Genomic DNA, 26,810 nt, shown 5'->3' with positions numbered 1-26,810 from the left:
ATATTTAAACGCGTTTATATTGCTGTTTTGATATTTTGATCAGTTATATAGTACTCGATTGTTACTTTTTTGACATGTTCAGTGCAATGGCAACGAAATTTCATTATATTAAAGCGGTTACAAAATTTCGGAATTTCTCTGTTGATGTCAATTACATCAATCGAAAAGAGACAATAATGGGGATTTAAGTCAATGAAGTGATCCACTGACGTCAACTGCATGTTTACAATATTCCTGTCTATAACTAAAAAAAAAAAAGAAAGGGTCATGCTGACGCTAGGACGCTCATCTAAATTCAACAAAAACTAAGAAAGGTTTTTTGTTCATTGAAGAAATTCTTCAGTCAATTAAGTTAAAAGCTGGCCAGAGGAATCAGAGTAGTCCATGTAGCTATATAGGGAAAACTAACCCGAAATAAAATTGTGACGAACTAAGATGCCCTGAACAGTTTTGTTGGGGTCGCCCAATAAAACAATCTGAGAAATTATTTTGAAATTTGTAAATCTGTATCTGACGACGAGAAGTTTGTTTAAACGTTTTCACTATATAAACGTATATTAACAAGTGAACATTTTGGCCTTGCTTTCCAGGGAATCGGAATAGATTAACAATGTTGGCTGAAAGTCATCTAAAGAAAATTTGTGACAAAAAACTTTAAAATCGGACAACAATGAATGATATTTAAAGCTTCTACAATATGCATGCTATCTAGCGACCGCGTGTTTTGGTAAATCAAAATAATATTAACCATCTTGATAAAGGATTACCCAAGGAACAAGATGATGAAATTATCTTAGGTTAGGGGCAACATTTTCTGACAGGACATTTTAATGTTACAACTATAAACATATAGCGAAACTAGAGCTTCTTTTGAGAAAAGCGCATGTCTCCCACAACTGCCTAATCATTTAGTGATTCAAAGTGGTTTGGGTGAATGGTTCCGATCAGTAATTTTTGGGATGTCTGAATGGTTTGGATGAGTGGTTCCGATCAGTAATTTTTGGGAGGTCTGGTTGTTTAGATGAGTGATTCAGTAATTCAAGGGCCATAATTCAAAAGTGCCTCGGCCGATTTGGCTAGTTATCGAACTTGGCCGAGGACTTATTGGCAAACACATTTTCTTCAAGTTTGGTGAAGATCAAATGAGAAATGTTCGACTTAAAGTGCGGACAAGCTTTATGACAGACAGAACACACAGAGACAGACAGACAAACAGACAGGAGTAAACCATATGTCTCCCACACCACTGTATGGTGGGAGACATAACTAGCGGAATTCGAATAATTAGAATCCTTTTTATAGCGGGTCACTTAAAAAAACTTCCTGTGGAGTTTCTTTTAATTGAACCTGCTGTTCTTTACGAAAAACTGTTTCTAAAATGTTTCTCACTATAAATTTTTAAATAACGAGAATTATTTAACAGTATTTGAAGAAAGGACACTAAAATTGTTTTAAAATTTTATGAATGGTTAAGGGGTTTCTGATAGCAAGAAAAAGTTCAGCAAAGGTTCATTTGTCTTAAAATATTATAAAATCTTGCCAGCTGTTTCTTGCACAAACATTTTAATTTTTTCTGGGAAAAGTGAACACGCCTCCTGGTGGACATGTTTTAACGAGCCATAATAATTAAAAAAAACTTGGTGGAAGGCCACTCAAGAAACTTATTTAAAATTAGACAAGTCGATCCGAAAAATTCCTGTTTTAGCCCTGGCGTCCATCTGTGCAATTAAGCAGAACAGTTGAATTATCAAGGCTAATTGTCAAAAGCTTTTAACATCCATTTCAGAAAAGATATCAGGCGTATGACGAGCGATCATATTAGCTCATCCCGATCAATTCTTGCTAAAATAGCTTATTGGCGAAACTGTTGCTGTCACGCGCATATTTAAAATTATTACTAACTAAAAGACAGATTTAATGACTGCAGTGTATGCGATTTTTGTTTATCTTTAAGGCGGCGTCATAAAAGTTAACACTCCTCGATGTATCGCGGCATAACATCAAATTATATAAGTGTTGAAGATTAACAATAGAAAGACTCACGATTGATATCAAATTGTACACCTATTATAATTATGACGGAGCAAAACATAAAGAATTCTGGTATATCTGTACGACCTACGCATTTGTTTGAAAGTATGTCAAATAAAGCTTAAAATGTTTCAAAATGAAGTAAATAATCCATATGGTAGAGACTTACCCTATGCCTTCTTTACACAAGAGAAACAATCTGTTTATATAGTGAAATTGAGTGAACACCGTTTGTTAAATTAAATCCTAATCCTGTCCATGTTATATCAGTGTAAAGGAAAAGTAACCTATCTATGTTAAATACTATGCATGATAAGTCAGTCATGCAACTATGCATAAGTCAGTCATGCATCTAACAGTCCTGAAATTGATTTCTTTGATTTTCTCATATTTCTAGATATTTTCCCCATATTTTTACGGATATATATGTGGGTAGTAGAGATTGTTTGCTTTCAGCAGTAGCCTTTTCAACATATTTCACCTTGTGAAATTCTGTGGGTTTTGACTTTTAAAAAAAAAAGTATGTTTGTTGACAAATTTCACCACAGAAAATGTCACACTTTCTCCAGGGCATTAACTTGATCTTTACATAGTTTTCTATTCAGGTTGCTAATCCATGTGGCAATTATGCATGCTTTTTCACTGCCTAGAGGTAAAAAGTTCATAGTTTGCATGAGGTTCTAAGTCAATAGCCACATAAGTCTACCATAAAGTCTTAGAGGAGTTGTCTCCATCTTTTCCAAATATTTTACCCGGGATAATTTTTTTTCAGCTCAAATAACTCTTTTTCAGAAAATGGTATTTTAATTTTTTTTCAGTCTACGTACTTTGATGCAGTTAACTACACATATATCTAAAATAGATAGTTCCTACTTGAAGTTTGTATTTTTAGATACACTGCCTACATATGGCGAACGCACATTTTTGTCATAAATAGCTTGGAATGTCCAATGACATTGTTTTAATTTTTTACTAACGATTCTGTATTTGTGTTTTTCTTGTATCTGTATTTCCTTTTCAAGCTGTACATACGTAAGCTCTTCAGTGATTTAAAAAATAATTGTAATTACAAAGACGTAATTCAAGCAATTAAGAACATTTCAATGTGCCATGAAGAAGCAGATAAAGTGAAAATTACAATAATGTTCAAAACACTAAGTGTCAATTATAGAGATATCATCCTCCCCGAGAACAATTTTCTGTTACAAAAGCGCATGTAATTCTTCGACTGCAGTCTGATTATATCTTAATAATCCTTTGCTGAGAGCTGTCAGGCTGCAGAATGATTTATCTGCACACAAGAAAAGAATTGTTTAATTTCTTTCATTACGTCTGCAACATTGCGAAGTTCTGTCTGAGATTACAGGATTTATGTACAGATTGAGCTTAAGGTCTGATTGAGTAGCTCACGCTTCAGTTATTACTTGGTGACTTTTCCATACACTGTTCAAAGATATTTGTAACACTAGAGTTCAATAAGTCATGGCCGTAAAACTTAGAACCGTACTTAAGTTCAATATTGTTATTATTTCTAGGCATTTGTACGTACGTATAAAGCGGTGGATGAGATGCTACTTTCTCATTAACAGATTCAACTCAATTCAATTTGGTTCTAGAATTCGAAAGACAATAGGTAAGGGTAGATTTCTCGGAAGCACAGAGCACCACAAACACAGCCTCAGAGCCACGCATTTGCAAAGTAGGCCCACAACAAAATTTTGAGTTGTTTGTGTAGATAAAACATACCAATAGTTGGCCTTCCTATTTAATATTTAAAAAACACACATCAGGAACCTTTTTTTAAAATAAATGTTACTTACATTATCTTTAGGTACATTGACAATGCTAAAAAACACAAAAGTGTTTGATTCAAGAAAAACACTGCAGTTGAACAAGCATGATAAACAATTATTTCATGTTGAAAACGATGCTTAAATGTATTACTTCGCGCCATTTCCCAGTCTATGACGTCATTATCTCACGCGACCAAATACCAAAACAGAAGTAACAATGACGCTAAAGAGGAGTGGTGGTCTAGTACTTTTTTGTCAATCGCTTAAACCCGATGACAGGATTTGAGGCCACTAAAGGTAGTACTGTTTGTTTCTACCGAGGAGGCGGACTCAGTTGTGGTTTGAATAAGCTTCAAAGCGTTCATCACATCACATAATCCAGCTAATATAAAATAGTATGCTAGAGAAAAACCCATTCAGCTGTACTGTATATTTTACCTAAAATAAGTAACAGAAATAGTATAGTATGTAGGGTGCCGCTCACTTACACATGATAAAATATTCACGACAGTATGTGTTGCAATATAAAAACAAAACATAATGTAAAGATGCTGGGTTTTTATTTTCCATATCTTTATAGCGTTCATATTCTGCTGGGAAGTGATATAGCTATATAATAAAAATGCGGGAATTATTAGAAACTTAAAATTCAGTTTAACTAAAACATGACAGAAAATTATGATATAATGTAGCTATAGAGAGGAGATTTCACATCTTTATGTTCTTTAAATAGGGTAAAGTATCCCGGCATTTTTATAAAGTACATGTTCTTAGATGATTGCTTTGTTTAAAGATAATGCAGCTATTTATCTTCATTGTTTTACTATAAGCAAAGGCAGAAGTCAACCCTCTGTCTACAGAAATAATATTTATATTTAATAATTGACTAAGAAATTATAGACGTAGAGGATTTTTCATTAATAAAATTATTAGTGTTACTGTAGAAGAATTCAAAATTTATTCAGTTCAATGGTAATAAAACAAATTTATTGTGAAAATTAATTCAAAATGTTCGTTCAGTTATCAAATATATAGTGAACGATCAATATAACGAGACTCGGTAATTTGCATTTTCGGAGTTAATCTTTTTTGTCAGATAATATGAATATTTACTGATATAATTTACGCATAAATTGTCTTTTTTTTCAGTTTCGATTCCACCGCATAATATAGACATCAATAGTCATTTTTACATCTTCGATGTGAATTATTGAAAATGTAATAGTTTTTGAACTTGACGGGGAAATAGATTGAATAAAATCTGGAAAGTAGATCCCTCGGAAGCACCGAAAACAAGGCAGACAGTGAAAATTGCAGACTCGGTTTGATTGAAGGTTTGTGCATAATTAATCAGCTTTAAACTAAGTAGTCGTTATATTACTATATTTACCTTTGATTCTTTTTTACGAATTCACAGTTTATTTAAGAATGCACAACTGATTTACAAACCTTTTTGACCAAATTGTTAATATACGTTGCTAGCGGGAATTGAACTCGGTACTCTTTGACTCACCGTACTGTTCTAAAGAAAAAAGCATATGAGCCGTGCCATGGGAAAACCAACATAGTGGGTTTGCAACCAGCATGGACCCAGGATCCATGCTGTCCGCTAACAGTTTCTCTAATTACAATAGGCTTTGAAAGCGAACAGCATGGATCATGACCAGACTGCGCGGATGCGAAGGCTGGTCTGGATCCATGCTGATCGCAAACCCACTATGTTGGTTTTCTCATGCCGCGGCTCATATGTTAAATGATCAATGTTAATGTTACTCTTTAGTGTAATTAATAACATAACGGACTCCAATGCAAAAAAGATAAATAAAATAATATAAGGTCCAAACATTGTTGTTGTTGCTACTATGAGTTAATCTACCAAACGACCAGGATATATACTAGCGATGATTTCATATTCAAGCAGTGGATTTCAAAATGGTCAAATTTAATAAATTGTGTTTATGCAATGAATGGGTTCTGCTTTGAAAATAAGAATATAAGTATGTTTTGTTATTATTGTTTACAGAAAAAAATAACGTGGTTTCAGTTAGAGAAACCACTCATAACTGTGGATGCGGTCGGCCCATTCGTGCATCATGTCACGAATGGAGTTATTCGTGTTTTTTCCTGTACCACCTGGTGGTGATTTCACCGTTTCAAGAGAAGATACTTTATTCAGACCTGTACGCGTCACATCGTCTACAATTCGCATTGTTCATATTTATAGAGTTAACGTGAAAATAAGCATTATATAAAGGAAATATTACAAACAGAAATTAATAAATGGATATAATCAAACAAATATAATAGGATTATTATAATAGTAGCTCGATCTGGGATGCTGCATTTGGCTCGAGTGGATTTTGACAGATCCGTTATCACGAGGCGCGCAAGCGCCGAGAGTGATCCAACCTTCAAAAATCCACGAGAACCGAATATAAATCCCAGATCTAGCTATTAATTTAATGACCCTATTATTATATAACTCCATCGTTTTGTTTGTTGTTTTGTTATTGAACGAAATCTTTAATGTTTATCGATGCTGAAATGGAACTTACTATATAGTGAAGTTTTTATATGGGCTATTTAATGCATAGTGATGAAAGCAGCCCTGCAATATACAATACAAAAGGTACAATACGGAACTTTTTCTGCCTGTTCATATTTACTTGTGAAATACAAATAAAATCTGGAAAGTAGATCCCTCGGAAGCACCGAGAACAAAGCAAACAGTTAAAATTGCAGACTCGGTTTGATTGAGTCTGTTCATGAGCAGTAATGGAAAATGCAACACTGCCCACGCCCCCTAGCACCGGCTTAAGCAGTATTCAATCTTCAAATATAAATGAATTAAAATCAATGATCCCGCAGGAGCAGAAAATATAACAACACTGAGATGAAGTCGGGGCGACTTTTTACGGCCGCCACACAGCACTTAACACCCGCTGTTGTGAAGTAAATAAAATCTGGAAAGTAGATCCCTCGGAAGCACCGAGAACAAGCCGATTTTTTTACAGAATTTATATAGGTATATAATAAAATTGTTTTATATAGTAGAGCTTCTAAAACATATCTGGCTAACTGAATTAATTCTCCTTTGTTATTTGTATTCAAAAGTTGTATTAACTTATATTCTGATGAAGTTCTATAATAATAAACTTTAAAATAAAAATAGTCATGGTCATTGAATTTTCTTTGCTTATTTTGCCCTCGTTGTGTTATATTTCAACGTGCCTGTGTATTTATGTGTGAATATAAAGTCAGGTATGTGTGTATATAAAGTCATTTATGTTTGTATATAATGTCACGTATGTGTGTATATAAAGTCATTTATGTGTGTATATAAAGTCACGTATGTGTGTATATAAAGTCACCTATGTGTGTATATAAAGTCATTTATGTGTTTATATAAAGTCATGTATGTGTGTATATGAAAGCATGTAAGCGTATATATAAAGTCATTTATGTGTATATATAGAGTAATGTATGTGTGTATATAGAGTCTTGTATGTGTGTATATTAAGTCATTTATGTGTGCATATAAAGTAAGTTATACATCCATGCATATAGTGACGTTTGGTTAGGTTTGAGGGAACTGCGTTCTTCCTCTTCATTCCTTGTTTCTCATTAATATGCGTCATAAAAAATAGAAAATATTTGGAGATGTATATCCTTTTGACCCATGCACGTAATTTTATCTCATCTATACACATTTAGACTAACACAAAATGATAAGCGCACAGACGCTGACATATTATATCTTAAATTTGACAAGATGATATTGATGAGGTTAGGTTCTTACGTATCCCCACATCAACTATCCAAATCATAACTAGAAATATTGGACTTAATCTGGCTAATCTGCTATAAGCAAACATTAGTTTCTGTTCATTGTTACGCTCACACTGTATTTATTTTCGTTGTTAAAACATGTTTAATAAGCGATAACAATTCTACGCAGGTCTGCATTAGTAAGAAATTCGCATTTAATGTCATTTTATTATTAAACAAATTCTGTGCTGACTATAGTGCACAACTGATTATGTCGGCAAAATGTACCATTGTTCAATATCACTATTTCGAAGGTGCTACATGTCCATTTTGTAATAATCAGGAACATTGAACAAAGATTGAGTCTAAACACATGTCCCATCAGCACATTCCAGTCGAATGGAATCGAATAAATGGTATGATGTAGGTCGCTAAACCTACCTCATAAAACACCAGTACTGATCCTTCAGTTTCTAAATTACGGATTAGTTTTAAGTATGACTAAGCATCTTTTGCAACACAAGTAAATACAGACGGTATAGTTTTTTCGTAATACAGACATATGTAATTGATGAATCAGAAAAAAAGACAAAAATAGAAATAAACTAGATATGTGTCCACAGGACACAGGTGCCCCCCCCCCCCCCCCCCTCCTGCCACTGTAACATGGTTTAATGACTCAGGTTAAACAATTTTTTAAGATACAACATTCCTGTAAAGTTTTGTGACTCTACGACAAATACTTTTGGAGCTACAGATCAGCTCACGCGGAAAACCCATTCTACTCGATCCTCGGAGGATGGCCAAAACGAGTACCAAGGCTCCGACTCGAAGTTTCTTCGAGTCAGCCATTTTCTGTCTAGGAATTTCGCTATCTGACTCCGAGGATTTATGCGAAGCCACTCGAAAGAAATCCTCGAAGTGACTCGAGATGAAATCCAATTAACGGAATACACACCTACATTTGTATATTGGTTTCTTTTTTTTCCGAGTCACTTGACGGAATTCCTTCGGGTGACTCCGAGACGAATAATTAGTTACCTATACAAATTTAAATGAGCTTTCGAGTTACTTCGAGGACAAATTTCAGATTACTCGGAGCAAGGTTATAATATTTTACATAGTGATACGCGAAATAACACAATATCTGTAAATACAAATAATACTGAATTGTAAATAAAAATTATACTGACGTATTTTTATCTTACTTTAAGATAAACCAAATTTTTCTGTTTACCTATGATATTTTATTACTTTTTGAGTGGATACGGCAGTGGTATTTTTTATCCTGTTTATAATTCCTTCCAAATGAATGAAAGAAAGACCACTTTCATGATGAAAATTAATCATTTCTCCTATAATTTTCATTTATTAATAAAAGTCACTTTTCTTTCACGGCCATTATCTTAACGTTTATCTAGTATTATATAGTTTCTAATTTATTCAATTTAACATCAGTTTATTTCTAAATTTAATTAGCACTGTCAGAAACTATTTCAATATTATATTTAACAAATCACTATTCTTTAACGGCAGTTATTTGAAATTCTGTTTACTTTTAATTTACTTTTCTAGCGGGCGTAATTGTAAAGTTTATCTAGTTATAAAGTGTTCATAATTTAGTGCATTTTCATGACTTTATTTCTAAATTTAAAGTCAGAAATAATTTCTATATCATCATACAATAAAGCAGTTACCTTTAACGGCGCTCATTTGGAAATTTGTTTAATTATATATGATAAATAATTTATTCCGTTCTACATAAATTTACTTCTTAATCTAATTCGCATGTATTTCAATATCATACTTAAACAATTCACTTTTAGCGGATGTTATTTTAAAGTTTATCTAGTTATAAATTATTTTTAATTTAGTGCATAAATTATAAATAATTACACGACATTTTTCCTAAATTTAATTCGCAAAGTCAGAAATTATTTAAATATCAAAATTTAACAAATCACTTTCCTTTAACGGCGGTGATTTCAAAGTTTGTTTAATTTCGTATGATTAATAATTTAATTCATTATAAATAAATATACTTCTTAATCTAATTCGCAGCCCGCCCGCTTAGCTCAGTAGGTAAGAGCGTTGATCTACGGATCGCGGGATCGTGAGTTCGATCCTCGGGCGGGCCGCATGTTCTCCGTGACTATTTGATAAACGACATTGTGTCTGAAATCATTTGTCCTCCACCTCTGATTCATGTGGGGAAGTTGGCAGTTACTTGCGGAGAACAGGTTTGTACTGGTACAGAATCCAGGAACACTGGCTAGGTTAACTGTTGAAAAATGGCGTTAAACCCAAAACAAACAAACAATAATCTAATTCGCATGGTCAGAAACTATTTCAATATCAAAATTCACAACAGTTTCATACATTCAAATAAAAATTTAAAAAAAACAAGCTAATTATGTAAAAACAATCCGTAAGTAAGGAAATACTGCCTCGAAGTGTCTTCAAATCATCTCGCGGCACTCGATATGACCAATTTATTGTTTATTACAGGCTCGGAGTCGCGCGGAGTGGCCATTAAATACCGGAAATCATTAGTGTTACCTGTATATTTTCGACCCGGAGTTCCGTCAAGTAATTTCTCGGAGTGACTCGACGAAATTCCGCTAAAGTAATAAAACTATAACAGTCGGTACTCCGAGTCAAAATTAGGCAATACTCGGAGAAATTCCTCGCTATGCAAGATTTTTCCTTCGAGGAAAAACAGAAAGTGGGTTTTCCGCGTGAGCTGATCTGTACGTACGTGCGACAAAACATTAAATCAGCAATTTTTTCCTAGGTCAGGGGCCATAACTCCTACAATACTGAATGAATCAGGACGCAAAACCCCAGGTTCACAACTGCACATTCTGACCAACATTCCTGTAATCTCTGGTGACTCTAGGTCAGATACGTTTGGAGCTACGCGCAACACAACATTAAAATCACCAATGTTTTACTAAGTCAGGGGCCATAACTCCTACAAGACTGAATGAATCCGGACGCGAAACCCCAGGTTCACAACTGCACATGCTGACCAAAATTCCTGTAAACTTTGGTGACTCTAGGTCAAATATTTTTGGAGCTAGGCGCGACACAACATTAAAATGACCAATTTTTTACTAAGCCAGGGGCCATAACTCCTACACGACCGAATGAATCCGGACGCGAAACCCCAGGTGCACAACTATACATGCTAACCAACATTCCTGTAAAGTTTTGTGACTCTACGTGAAATACTTTTGGAGCTAGGCGCGACACAACACTAAAATGACCATTTTTTACAAAGTCAGGGACCATAACTCCTACAGGACTGAATGAATCCGGACGCGAAACCCCAAGTACACAACTACACATGCTGACCAACATTCCTGTAAAGTTTTGTGACTCTATGTCATATACTTTTGGAGCTAGGCGCGACACAACATTCTCGGAAGGACGGACGGGCGGACGGACGGACGGACAAGAGCAAATCTATATGCCCCCAACACGCATGGACTAACTGAAATTAAAAGCGGCGTATGGGCCCCAGTAATTTGAAACATAACAGAATTGCCCTACAAAACTTGATAGAATAGAATTAAAGCATTGATGCTATCGGCCATATCATAAATTATAACAGAATTTGAAAAACTTGACCGGACTGCTGACTTCACATCACGTGACCCTCAACACAGAAGGTTTGAAAATCACAAACCATGTTACCAAATATTAAATAGATAGTTATTGATAACTTAAAATCGGAAAATTGGAACAAAAACGTATCAGGTCACTTTTAATTCTAATATTTGTTTTATTTTTATACATGGCTAATTTTAAATAGTTTCTCCATAAGCGCTGCAAGGGTGAAGCTTCAGATGATGTTGACCTTTTCATGTAAGACACTCGGTCAAATCTTGTGGACCTACCTATGTATGTGCCATACCTGAAACAAATCCCCGCAGTGACACCGGGAACTCTTTAGAAGGTAGAACGTCGGCATATGACCTTTCTTTTCAACAGTCTTTCAAACAACGTCGAGAGTTAGTCGACGTCGAAAGATAGTCGATATTCAATTCCATTCATCTTCTGAGCACCGTTGATATACAATACTGATGCCGACTAATATATAGCGATCGTTACTTTTATCTTAATAGAGATCCAGCGTTGGAAAGATTTATCGTTATAATGTAACAAACATGGTTCTCACAGAGTCTGTAAAACTGAAAAGGTCTTGTCTAAAACGGTTTGATAGATTAACAACAGGTCATTTCTGTCAATAGTTGTTAAATGCTGAAGTTTATCTATTCATTCGTTACTGCATCTGCCTTGATTTATACATATATTAACGTAGAACTACGCATTTGATAAAAAGAGTCTACCGTTGTATTGGAATGTCATCTCATTTTCTATAGGGGGCTCCGTGGTCGAGTGGTTAAGGTCGCTGACTTCAAATCACTTGCCCCTCATCGATCACTCAGGGCGTTGAATTCTTCATGTGAGGAAGTCATCCAGCTGGCTTACGGAAGGTCAGTGGTTCTACCCTGGTACCCGCTCGTGATAAAATAATGCACGGAGGGGCACCTGAGGTCTTCCTCCACCATCAAAGCTGGAAGTCGCCATATGACCTATAATTGTGTCGGTGCGACGTTAAACCCAACAAAACAAACAAACATTTTCTATAATCGGAAGTTTATTATATTTTTTCTGTTTGTACATGCATCATTTTTATAACAAAATTGATATAATTATAACCTTTCTATTCCGCAATATGAATCTTCATTTCCTTTTACCTGAATCTCATGACTCAATACGTATGTTTTTTTTATCCCCATTAAATACACAGCTGATTAAAAATTAAATGTTGTTTTTGTCACCCAAAATTGAAAATATATAAACGAACCCTCCTTGCCTTTGATCAATTTAACGACATGCACAAACAATAGCTATAAAATTGAATGTTTGTTCTAGTTGAGATCAGTTTATTACATTTTAATACTTTTAATGGTACATGTCATTTAACCAATCGAAAGATAAGGAAAACTTCGTGATCTGATGCGTTTGCATCCCCATCTAGTTTCACATAAAAGCTCCATGCACTAAAAAGAGACCAATTTATGTTTAATTTATAGCCTTCTCCGTCCTTACATAGTGCATTGAGTACAAGCAGTTGTAGATGACGCACGTTGCATGCAAACATTTACATTTAGACAAAATTAGTACAAAACAGAAAATAAAACACATACATGTCGTCATTATTATTGCAATATTTATATCATGTAGAAACAGAAAATAAAACACATACATGTCGTCATTATTATAGCAATATTTATATCATGTAGATTAGAGTAATCAAAGATGTTTTGTGTTTATCACACATTTTAATGTTAACGTTAATCATCTGATTTACCTCAAACCAAAAATATTCTTATAAAAGGGTTATGTTTATAATATGAATACATACTCGCCTCGAAATTGTTGTTAAAACGGTATACTGATATAAACTTCAAATTTCATATGATAAACATTAAAGTAAAGTAACAAGAATGATATAATCGATGAGTACAATTACAGCTCATGGATTGTTATCTAGATATTAATGACGACGTGAGTCGAAATGATTTCACTCGACACTGAAGTTTCCGTTGTATTTATAGAGTAGACAAGACCATGACAGTGTACTTCCTTCGATTTGTATCTGCTATGAAAGATTTGTATCTGCTATGAAATTTGCCTAAGTTCAATTGATTGATGTTCCGCCACGATCATCAACCACCGACTTATAAAGAAAAGTTTTCACTTACATAATTATGAATGATATCTTAGTACTGGTACCGGATTACGTAACACCGAGTAGCTGAGATTCTTTAAATCTGCTATAAAAATTATTGTGCAGAAGAAAATGCGTTGTTTATTAGAGAATACCATTGTTTGTATACTGTGTTACCACGGTTATAATTCGTCCAAATTGTTCAGATGGTCGCAGTTATCCGTTGTGTAAATAATTTAAATGCAGATAATTGATAATTCATCTGTTTCCAATAACGCTGGTGGATGAAATGAAGGTAAACCCATTTAGAACAGCTATATGTGGAACGATATAGCAACATTTACGTTATTGATATACAGGCTAAAATCCGTACTAACAGACGAATTCCGTCGGAAATACGTAAGCTATTATGACTTATTGGTATCCTTTACTCTGCCTGTTAATCTTATTTACGTGTCTCTTTCTTATATCTTGTTTTTCAATTATAATTTACGTTTGCTCATGTTTACACAGTAGTTGTGCACATCCAGAGGCGTATTAGTTTGGTATCGTTGGATTCGGCTCCAAACGCTCTACAACATGCACTTACTTATACGCGTGTAGCTTTAACATGAAGACGGTAAATGGCTGTGCCACAAACGTCTAACTCACCCTTTTAACGTTCCAGTCAGATCTTTAAACTCGTTTTTGCTCTTGCTCAAAACGAAAAAAAAAATTAAGTTATACGCTTCTGGAATTAAGGTGACGACATGTACACATTTCTAGTCCAAATTGGTTCTTTTTATTTCCGAAGTACACAATTTGATAATAGGAAGCTGCTTAAACTATCTTTTTAGGTTCAGGGAGGTATTCGCTTATCAAATAATTGACACATAAAGATAATGTCCATTCCATTAGTGTTGACATCTTACTTAAATGCTATCTGCTGTTTCCTACTAATCTAGTAGTAACTACGGACATAAAGTGGGAACTTAATGATTCATTAAACGTCACTGGAAATGATACAAGGAGTACAAGCTATTTTAGGGAGACACGAGCTCTGTCAGCAGTCACACTACTACAACTGTTTTGTTTAGAACACAGCAAACCTCTTATTGATCGCGATCATATTGAATATGTAAAGTATATGCGCGCTGGGGAAAATATTTCATGATGGACCTGTGAATTCTTTATTTATGGGTGAAACAGGTCTCATAAGCGTTAATACGACTAGCTTCTACTGATTATAAAACATACCGTACGATTTGTTGTGATTTAACTGTTGTTGTTCTTTTAGTAGTTCAACCGCCACCCTTGTTTAAGAGCAACATTTAAAAAACACGTTTTTTTTTCATCCTCAAGTAATAAGTAAGTAGACTCGCCCAGTTTAATCAATCTAGACGCATAATCTAACTCTATACATAGAGCGCCTACTTCACCCGATTTACATTCGGAACATTTTCACGCGTTTCGGGCTTTATCGTATGTTCAACATGTGATTTTTGAACCGTTCAAAGATGTTGGAAATGTTTGTCTCATTGTTTATTTTTTTTTAAATAAAACTGTTACTGCTTTCATTGTCTACCACTTTTTTTCCACCCTTGCCTGAAAAAACAGTAATGAGTTTGTACACTGTTCAGACAATTGTGCTCTGTTGAAATTTAACCAAACACAAGTTTACCTGTATAAACAGAAAGCATGATATGTCACCATGCGCGGGGGGGGGGGGGGGGGGGGACCGGGGGTCCGGAACCCCTCTGGAAAATCTTTAAAAAAGGAAAGAAGACAAGAAGGAAAGAAAATGTTTTTCGAAAAAGGCAACATTAGGACTGCATGTAAAGTATATGCGGCTGCTGCTACATACGACCCCGACATTCATATTATTTATCTAAAAGAAACTAAAAATGTTACCTTCAAGAAAGCTTGATTTTATCATTTTCCCAAATTTAACAGGTTAGTCCATAAAACTGTCCCAGAATGCAAAAAATGAAGTGCTAAATTTCAAAATTTCCAGGGTGTGAGGGGGGGGCAGGGGATCGGACCCCCTCTGAGAAAATTGGCTGTGTCCGTGCATGGTCACTATGCCTGTCCAGTACTGGACATTATGGTAAACGCTTCTTTCCTGCACAAATGACAGTTTCGCAACTTCTGTCCGGTTTGTACAAATTTCTGGCCGCGATAAACCATTTGACTGGGGGGTTCGTTTTGAGGAGGCTGCGCTTTTGGTGCGTGGCACTCCCTGTTTGATATTTTTCTTTGTTTTTGTTTTATTTGGAGTAAAGCAGATACGTTGATTATCCCTATTAAGCTTTAAACGTGCAGGAGGTTTATTAGTTTAGCTTCTATTTCATCAAAGTGTATGCCTTAAAATCGTACTTTCCTACCTATTAGATGAAACAACATATTTACAAAAAACTTTAACGCAGCATTTTCCACGTCTTTGGTATGACGTGGCCGGAGATCGAACCAATAACCTCCCGCACTCGGAGCGGACCTATCGAGGCGGTGAAACTGTCGGTTAAATTCAATCCTTCGATTATACTGCAACGTAAAAGGCGGACAATTTCTAGTCACAACACTATTGGTTCATAACTAACTAATAAAAGAAGTAAAATTTGTAAATTTCATGCATAAATACAGAACAGCTTTAAACATCATACTGAAAGCTTTAGTGAATAATTATATTTAATCGATTTTAGTATTCCAATTCACTCACTTATTTGATAGAGTTGAGAAGTTCATCCGCGAATTTACAGCTTCGGCCCCTTTCCGATCACGCCATTACTTCCTAACAACGCCAATGAGTGATGCATTATGATAAAAGCAAATTAGATATCGTCCGCGAATTAAATAACATGGCGTTTAGTTTTATCAGGATACAGGGGACTAATTAGGTGCTCAGAACTGACATGTTTACTGCTTTTATAAATATTCTGTTGGGTCAACAATAATCTCGTTGTCAGAAAATAATTACACTGATTCTAATTGGTCGAAACAGAATTCACGGTGTTCAGGAAACATATTAATAAGTTCAAGTACATGTAGAAAAATTGAGATTCGAGACACAAGACGGAAATAACGGTTTGCTTATTTGATTGATCGAACGGTTGAGAATAAAAGCTATCTGGATCAGCATATATGTAATATATGTGTTGCCTTGTACAGAACACTTGTTGAGCGGGCCTGTTTTTGTACTGAGAACGATTTTTCAAAACATTCTGGAATGCTTGATTTTTCGACTAACAAGTATATTACGAAAAACGAGCATCATTACCTCGTTAATAAACGATCTTTTCATTCAATGTAGCAGAGCAAGGAGGCGTGAGCCTAGTTTCTCATTTCATTAACACATAAACAGACACGATTAAACCGAGTTTGCTTTTATTTTACTTGGTGGCGTTCCATGCTTCTAAGGATGTTCTTATAGATTTCATATAATGTACCATAAATACCTAACAAATACCAATGGAATGGAAAAATACACAACTTCAACATTATGTATGAGTACATACAAAAAAGACTATACGTCCAAGCGAATCAAGCAGTTGACAACACCTAGCAATCAATGTTGTTTGTGAAAAGATATTATCTCATATTTTACGTTACAAAGTCAAACAAATTAAAGTAATTCATTCAGCTCCTACGCTATAAACATTAATGAACCAGTCTGAAATGATTAGATTGAATATTTGAATAAATACCTCACGCAAAATGGTGACGAGAGCTAACACAAACAAAACGCTCATCAAATAATTGACAAACACACGTGTAATAACAAGATTTCCTTACACAATTTAGTATATTAAATTGTCTATATTATGCCAAAATTTCATATTTATAAAACGGTATCTACTGAATGTATCAATGTAATGTGTCTTAGGTAATTAATATTACATAGGGTAATGAATAAATCTATATCCTTAAAAATACAACTGCAATGGGCAGATTTTTACCAGGTCACGGTTACTGCATGGCATTTATTTGCGAATGCAACTCTATATACACAGTGAAAATTCTTATTTAGTCAAGTTAAATACATTTCATGATGGGTTTTCTTACCGTTTTTTTTAAAGTTTAATGATAGTAATATTTAGTTGATGTCCATATAACAAACCTTATAACTAGCCACATTCTTAATTAAAATCCGTCAGTACAAAAATAATTAAACGTATTAGTTTAAATGACCAAATTAGAATAAGTGATAACATATTGAATTTTACACCTTTGAAACGGTCATTACGGTAGTACTTTAGGGACTGAAAATGGCGCAGTGTGAACCGGAATGTCGGTGCACTCTGACTTCAACGTCATGTAACAGCATCAATATGGTGGATGGCAAGATATTAAATTGTTTTCAGATAGATTCCGGGGTACTGATGGGTTTACCATACAACTTAAACTTTTAAATTTATGGAAGATCTGATAATTCAAAATGCTATAATGTACAAAACAATAAGATCAAAAAACGGCTGCCGAGTGCCTTCAGACATAATGGGAAAATGCCATTGACCTATTATGGTACCAGGTGTGCCGTTATAGCAAGAACCTACAACTAAGCCGTATATTAGTCTTTTAAGGGCCGTTTCGAATTTGTTCAAGTAGTAAAACATAAATTTACATTACATTAGTGTAGTCGTGTAGTCATTAGCAGCAATTTATTTTACATACTAAATGGACATTGCGTACCCGATTCAAAAGTGAAAACATGAAATCTGTATATATATGTGATAGGGCCTAAAATTGTTATGTTTTTATGACCTTGGAGACTTTTTAACAAAATGTTGCAAAACTGCCCTTTTATGCTTAAAACATGGTCAGTAATGTTAGAAATCAACTTACTAATGCTCTAAAGGCATAACCCCCTTATGTGTATTCATTTTTGACACAAAAATAATTTCCTAAAAGTCCAACTTAATTACCGCCCCTCCCCCCTCTCCGTCGCCACCACAAAAAAAAATACCGACCTACCTACCCTATTTTTTTAGCAAGTTACCGGAAACAAACAATCTTTTAGGCCTAACTATATGAAATAAAATTTAGAACGCATTGATAAAAATCGTAAAATATGTACTAAAAATGTGTTAGAAAAACGTTTTATACCTTTGAAATACCATGGTAATTCATTTTATAAAATTTAATGAAACTGTAGTTGTAATCTTGAAACTTAGGCAAAAATGTTCTAAAAGGATTTATTAAGAGGAAATTATACTAAAACCCCTTTCTAGGTAATTAGTTTTAGATATTTAGATAAGGTAGTAAACAACATTGCTAATTATCTTTAATGTAATTAAGATCACATAAAATTCACCAGCCAGTTTATATGCTTAAGAATTCGCAGGAAAAACAAAGTGCTCAACATCCAGTAGACATTCTCATAGAATACATAATATTTATTTACTTGCCAGATGTGAAAATATACGAAAACAGTTTTAAATATAGACCTGGTATTTGTCATACTTATCAATCAAATGAGGTTCTGTTAAATTAAGTTTCGTATGGATACAATAAAATTATCAGAAACGTTGCATTTATGTAAATTAAATATTCCCCGAGAAGAAATCAAACAGTTTTAGTAGTATTTTGGACGTAATTAAGTTCTTTTCACAGAAGACACTACGAAATCAAATTACCTATTCGACAAAAACTTGCTATTCATTATTCCGTATAAGTGATCAGATAAAAACGTGTTTCCAATTGAACATGCCATAATTTAGAATACTGTCAAGGCTCTTCCTAGAATCAAATATTTATAATTAATAAAAAGATTTGTATCGTTTCTCACGTAAATCTCAGATTAATTAGCACAGACTCAGTAAAAGAACAAGCTTGTTTTAATCATTCCTACAAAAGCACTAATGCAAGTCTTTTGCAAATGTATAGAGTATATTTATTTGTTTCAGTGCAAGGTTGAAATTTCACCGAGTGAACACCATATGCAATAAAATGTAAATTATAGTGTTCACGAGTGAAATATATTTGGGTCTTATGTAAAATAGACAAATTTTCTTTTATCTTATGATTTTCAATAATGCTTTTCTACGCGCGAAACGGCATATGCATGTCCTCATGATGTCATAATGTTGTAACTTCACGAAATCTATGTTGAAATGTTGTCAAATAGTTCTTATGAAGTGTCCAGATTTCTTTTACATTTTATTACAGTAGAGCGTATGTACTTGTGTTCATGTAGGTATTTGTATACATGATATCTTTATTGAATTATATTTTACAAGGAAAGTAAAGATATCACTTATATTTTACAGGTATACTTCAGTATTGCACTGTAAAGCATAAGATAAAATACAATAGGACTCTACCAGACAAAGCATGTTACCCTATCTTGCTTAGGCAGACAGGTTAAAAAAATGTGAATTGCCTTCCCATGCCTGTAACTGCCTTGCATTTCATATAACAGAAAATATATCAGGTATCGCCTTTAAAAATACAATAAGATAAATTGCTTCACAAATACGTATTTCTGGAGAAATATTTTAGTTAATGTGGTACCCGGCCTAATCTGAAATATCAGAAGCAATCTCTGTACGATAATATCCTCTTGGAGAAAATGTTGTCATTTAGTTTTGTGATTTGGCGGCACTTCTAGTAGCCTATGTGCATATCGAATACATACTACTGCCCGTTAAGATTTTGCATTATTGAATTGTTTTCAATAGGCGTATAACTGAAGTAAGAACTGTCAGTTAACTATAAAATGGAAGAGCTGTGACCTAAAATCTTCAATTCCGTCCATTCCTTTGAGCCCATAAATGTCTAGTAGAAGAAAATACACTATTACTAAACATACGATTATAAAGATATGTTTTAAAGTTTGACTGATTATCTAATATTTGTTCGGTTATTTGATACTGATTTCCTTTGGACCTTCTGCTGTCATATATTTTTCTAGAAACTCCTGAAGTTACTCCAGGAGCAAATCCAATTAGATGTAACAAGTCCATAAATTTCTTTGCACCATGTCAGGAATAACATAAATTTTGTGTGAAATTTACTTCTCCCCACCGAAAACTGTACGATAATTCTTTGGAAGTATTGACCAGATATAATATGTATATATACTTGCACTAATATTAAATGTGCAATGAAATGCTTTAAAGGATAGCACAGTGGAGTATTTGCAATGGCTTGCATGTGAATTTTAACGTTAAACTAGAGATTGTATGGAAACGAATGTCTTCCGCCTCTTACCACGAAGAAATCATAAAATGTTACAAATTAACGGCCATAACTCCAGCGAAAATCATTAAACCATAACAATTAAACAATATACACAACTGGGCTTGGTAATGATAACTCCTATGAAGATTTGTGTAATTCCAACCGGTGGTATAGAGGTTGAAGCACAGATCAAAGAATTCGACAAATCAAGGATTATGGCGCCGCTGAAAATCAATTAACCTGAACATGATGATAATATGCACTACTACCTTTCACAGTTACTTGTGAGGTTTGGTGAAATTCAGCCTAACTGTATACAGGAAGTAGAGTGAACACTGTGAAATATGGCATATCAAGAGCCATAACAGAAAAACACTGAACCGGAAAATGCCGATAATATGTGTAACTAGGCTTAGCTCCCCAGTGGTGTTTTTGCCACTGACCATTCCAAGGCGGTGTCCCCCCTTTATTTGTTCGTTTTGTCCTCGTGTGTTTGTTTTGTATGCAGTGTGTGTGTGTGTGTGCATATCTGCGTGCTGTAAGTTTCTTTTTGGGGAGGTTGCGTTTTTGGAACATGGCATTCCTTGTTTGATATTTATCGTTATTTTTTTTTTCACTTATCACTCCTGTAAGATTTGGTGGAAATCCTCCCAATAACATAAGAAGGTGGCAAAAACATCATCAACTTTGAAATATCAAGCTCGGAATCTACCGACGGTATGCACAATTAGGCCTGGCTATGTTCAATCTTGCTAAGTTTGGAGAAAATCCGTGGTGACTTAGTAGTTGCGTAGACAAACTTTGTGACATACAGACAGACAGACAGCCAGACAGAGAGACGGACAAACTGACATGTCTCCCCAGCTACACATTAGAGACATACATTATTATAGACATTCAAGATATATACATTTGAATTGATGGTTGTATGCTGTGAATTGAATTTATTTCTGATCTTTTTTTTTTCAATGGTTCCGTAGATTTGAAGAATAAAATCAATCTAATATGATGAAATTTTATGACATCAGTACGGTTGATGCCTAAAGGATACTGGTACTGATATTATATTTTCTAACGTCATTCCTTTAACCTAGCATGCTTCCTTTGGCTTTATTGGAAACAACAATCTCAATATTCCTCAGGGGAAAATCAGCTAAATGACAATTTTCTTAACGTTCCAAAGATCAGAAGACACCTTTTTCAGTAATGGTAATAAGAAATAATTCTAGTTATATCTTTATATTCTTGGTCAGATGTTTGCCCAATTTATCTAAGCGATGAAGTTTACTTTCATAAATGTTCAGAATTTTTTCATCGTCTATGGAATGCAAAAAAAAAATCAAAAACATTTTGTTACTTTATTTGATGTATGTTTTTGAAGTAATTCGTGAAATACAACTAAACCCTTCATATTGTACATTACATATTTTGCTGTTTGACATTCGTATTGGACAGTTTTTGTAGATCTGGGGCCTATTTCAAAAACGTTCAGAAGTTTCATCCTAAGTTCACTTCTAAGTATGAATTTTCAAAACACATATCTTTCAAAGAGAATGACTTGTTTCATTGATAAAAGGTGTCAATCATTCAATGTCATGACAGATCTCAGCTCAGATGCTAAGAATGGGCAAACAGTTTAAATAAATCTACTTAAAATGATGTTTGTGAAACACCTTGCACATAAATTCTAATTTTGTCCTAAGTAAGCTTCGTGAAACGGCCCCGTAATACGTGTGTTTTTATACTGTACCTCTACCTAGAAGACACAAAAACAGTACAAAAGAAATTGAATTAATATTAGAACATTTAAATTCGAAATACACCTTCAATACTATTATAGTGTATTGTTGCACTTCACATTTGAACATGAAATTCTACAGATGTACAAATGTTTTTACAGCTAACATTTAATAAATCTCTGGGTATACGTATATAAATGTCATCTGAGGAATCAACTATTATACTTATAGCAAACTCCTGTCATGTAGTTACTTGTGAAGGCAAACACGGTATAATATAGGCAGTACGATTAACGCATAAGTTGAAACTTAATTTCTCAGCTCATGTCTTGTGAATCATCATGCTTTTAGTTAGATAATGATAATACGGTAAACTTCACATATAAAGCACACAGTTATAACGCATGTTTGGTTATAAAGAAAAATTTCAAATGTCTCTAGATTCTATATTACTCTTCTTTGTTATATGTGAAATAAAATTGTTACTGGCGAATTACAAGATATAAGGAACACATGTACATGTCAAAATTCTAAGAATTACATTAAACTAGATTCTATCTTTATTCTCATTTATATACATACATCATCTAAAGCATTATAACACATTCACAAATATCATATGTATATAACCGCTCAAATTTTGAGCTATATGAGATTAGTATTTCAGTCAATAATACATGAATTCTGACCATTAAGAATATTGAACATATCATTAAATTTTAAATAAATGAATAAAAATTACATCTATATTAAGTCTAACTATTTACAGACTTAAAAGATAGAAAACCAGTGCTAATCCATATTTAAAAACTGCCATAAAAGAACCATATGTAAAACACTGAAGACTGTAAATCGGGGCCCTAACGCGCATATAAAAAATAGTTTTCAAAAATCGAATATCACTCTTGACCAGGTCAAGAATGAACTGATTAGCACTGATTGTCTACATTAGTATAAAATGGACATGACACATAATACTAAAAAACTACAATACATTATTTACAAAGTAAAAATTGTCGTCTTCGTAAAATTGAAAAACAGGTTTTGGCACATTGTCTAATCAAGTCTTTATGGGAAAACAACAATATAAACTGATCGGTTTTCGATAAGTTTGGAAACTCAGAATTACACTCGGTTGCTTTTGAGAACAATATATCTCTCAAATCACTGTAAACATGGCATTCAAGGATGACATGGAATTCATTTTCAACAGTATTACTTTGACAGAATGGACATGTTCTATTTTCCTCCCTGAGTCCTTCATATCGTCCAGTTTCAATACGAATGGGTGCAACACCCAGTCTAAATTTACTGAAAGCAGAGCGGTGTGACAAAGGCATTGTAAGAGTACAATATTCTTCTACACTGTAGTTAGACTTTAAAAATTTATATAATCTAAGTTTATTGCGTCCTCGACCTGATGGACCGATATCATTATTAATTCTGTTTAACCAGCTATTCATATAACATTCATATGTCGCCTCTTCAACCATAAGGGCGAATGAACGAGGTATACTATTTTCTAAAGAGCAATACATATTCATATCATTTTCTTTAAAATAAGAAGTTACATTGTATATCCAATTTTTACATGAACGACCAGATTTGCCGTATGACCAAAGTGCCACCCTTTTGTTGAACCTCGACCCCTCCATACATGCTAACTTAGACCAGTGTAGGGAGACACTTTTCCATTGTCGGACTAATGGCGGCTTCCAGGCCATTTCACCAGAAATACCATCATTCGGTGAATATTTTCCAACACCAAGGAAGAAACGAACAGCCCGGTGATGAACAGCATCGATGCAAGAGTAAGATCGATATCCCCATAGCGGTGCACTATAGCTAATAACAGGCCATACAACTGTGTCATAAAGTTTGGTGTACACATGATATGGAAGACCTCCAATAGATTTACATTTGGCAATCAACAAACCCAAGGCTCGACTGGCACTCTGAGCAACAGACTTTACAGTTATATTTAGATCAAGATGTTCTTGTAAAACAACACCCAGGTAAGTATATCTATCAACAATAGAAAGTTGATTTAAACCACACATAAAAGTAAACGATGTGCATGGCGTTGAATTAGGTCTAAAGTGAACTATATTACTTTTATTACAATTTACAACCATATCATTTGTTTTACACCAATCGTTTAAACCATTAATTAAAACTTGTAAATCTTCAGCAGTTTCAGATAACAAAACGATATCATCGGCGTACAACATTATACATACTTTTTCGTTTTCTAAAGACACACCAACGTCAAGTGACTTAAGATATAATGTCAAATCATCAATAAACAAATTAAAAAGTAAAGGGGACAGTATACAACCTTGGCGAAGGCCACATTTTACATCAAACCATTCAGTTTCAAAAGCATTTACTCGTACACATGACATAACACATGAATACAGTGATTTAATAGCTTTTAACATTTTACCAGCAATACCAATATTTTCTAGACGTTTCCATAAAATGGTTCTATTTATAGTATCATATGCCTTTCTAAAATCAATAAAGGCGCAAAAAGTATCTTTATGTATCTTCTTTCTGCTATCAATTATATTTGTTAATGATAAAATTTGGTCTATTGTGCTTCTGCCTTTTCTAAAGCCATTTTGTTCATCGCTTACCTTTCGGTTTTCCTCAGACCATTTACTTAATCTGTTGTTTAAAACATTGCAATATACTTTATACATGGATGAAGATAACGAAATACCTCTGTATGACAAAGGATCTCTTTTATCCGATGACGATGATTTGGGGATAGGTTTTATAACGCATTTACCCCATAAAGAGGGAATTATACCGTTATCAAAACATATATTGAATAAAACATGAAGGAAAGAAACACATGCATCATTGTTTAATACTTCGACTGGAATATTGTCGATACCATTAGCTTTACCCTTGTTAACAGATAACAATGCATTTTTAACATCCAACAAACTTATGTGACTATTAAAACTAATATCATCTGCATTCAAATCCACGTTAACATTACTATTATCAATGTGATCTAGTGAGGCCTTTGATGTTTGGAAAAGACAGCTAAAGTCATGTTTCCACTTTTTTAAAACGGTATCCAAATCATGTGAAACAGATCCATCTGACGTGACGACTTCCATTGGTATCCCGTTACTTGTAGAGCAATTTACCCCAATCTTTCCGATAGATTTCCAAAAATTGGACGAATCAACGTTACACTCCTGTAACAATTGTGTTTGTATTGAATACCAATGGAAACGCTTAGCTCTCTGGACCATTCGGTCAAAATCCCTGCGTTTTACAATATAAGATGACTTTAAAACTTTCTTACTGCTAATATTATCACAAGATAACCAAGCCTTTTCTGCTAAACAAACTTCGTTCCATATATCTGTCAGTTTATCAGACCACCAAGGCTTTCCTGGCCGTCGTTTTTTATTATTAGACCCGTATTTAATAATCTTACACGGTAATCTATCAGACATACTTCGTTGCACTAAGTTACACCAATCATTGTAAACATCATCAATATCTGACTGTGTTCTAAAGCTACATTCAAGTTTAGATATAGTATAATTTACATCTTGCAAAGTACTAAACATAAAATCATTTGGCACATTACTAACATCAACCTTTTTAAAACTAGACACATTACGAGTGTTCATATTAGTCGATTCAATATAAGTATCCACAACAACATTCCAAAGTAATAATGAGTGGTCAGGAAAAGAACTAGATGCAACATCTGAGATAATACCAGCTTCATTGATTAACTCAGACACTCGCTTAACATTAAATTGTTCAAATGATGATAACTTATCATGACTGACAAAACAATAGTCCACAACAGAATTACCTTTTGAAGATACTGATGTAAAGTCATTACACACATTATTTCGACCATTAAGCATGCACATGTTAACATTTATTAGAAAGTCTAAAAATATTTCTCCATATCTGTTTATATTAAAATCAATAATTTCTCGGTGAATAATATCATCTACACCTCGTATGAAGTCGTCATTGTCGCCACATCTACTGTTAAAATCGCCACATACATACATAATTCCATCATCCTTATACTGATAAATCAAAGATAATAGAGTATCATAGAACTTATTAACGTCAAACCATCTAGATGAGTGTTCCGGTGGCAAGTAACACACGCAGGGCAAAATTGAAAAATTACTGTATTTGTGTCGTAACTTTAACAATAAGATACCTTCACACGAATTGTCACAGACTGTTATATTACAATCGTCAACTAAAGAGTTTGATACAAAGAAACCAACTCCGCCGGAACCAGTTCTGGCGTTTCTGTGGATCTGTGTTCTGTTATGCCCGAACCAAGTGAAACCATTAAGATGTAACACTTCGCTTCCAGTTAGATGACTTTCGGCTATACCTAAAATATCTATATTAAAGTTAAAAACACATGACGATCTTAAAACATAATTATCTGAATTAGAGTTCGTTTTCCATCCTCTCACATTCCAAAACCCGGCTCTTATCTATCTGCGGCCGCGGTTATAGCCACCAGAGCGTCCCCGATAAGAGCCGTGCCTTGGACCATCACGATCCCTGTGA

At 34.1% G+C, this 26,810-nt stretch overlaps 1 protein-coding gene across 1 annotated transcript in view; it reads right to left on the bottom strand.

Annotated features, from left to right (window-relative positions):
• The window catches only part of LOC123564402 (neuropeptide SIFamide receptor-like), an 87,822-nt gene that overhangs the window by 26,177 nt on the left and 34,835 nt on the right, over positions 1 to 26,810 (bottom strand). The window lies entirely within an intron of this gene.

Source organism: Mercenaria mercenaria, chromosome 2 (genome assembly GCF_021730395.1).
Source record: "Mercenaria mercenaria strain notata chromosome 2, MADL_Memer_1, whole genome shotgun sequence".
Lineage (NCBI taxonomy): Eukaryota > Metazoa > Mollusca > Bivalvia > Venerida > Veneridae > Mercenaria > Mercenaria mercenaria.
This window is presented reverse-complemented; position numbering and strand designations above follow the sequence as displayed.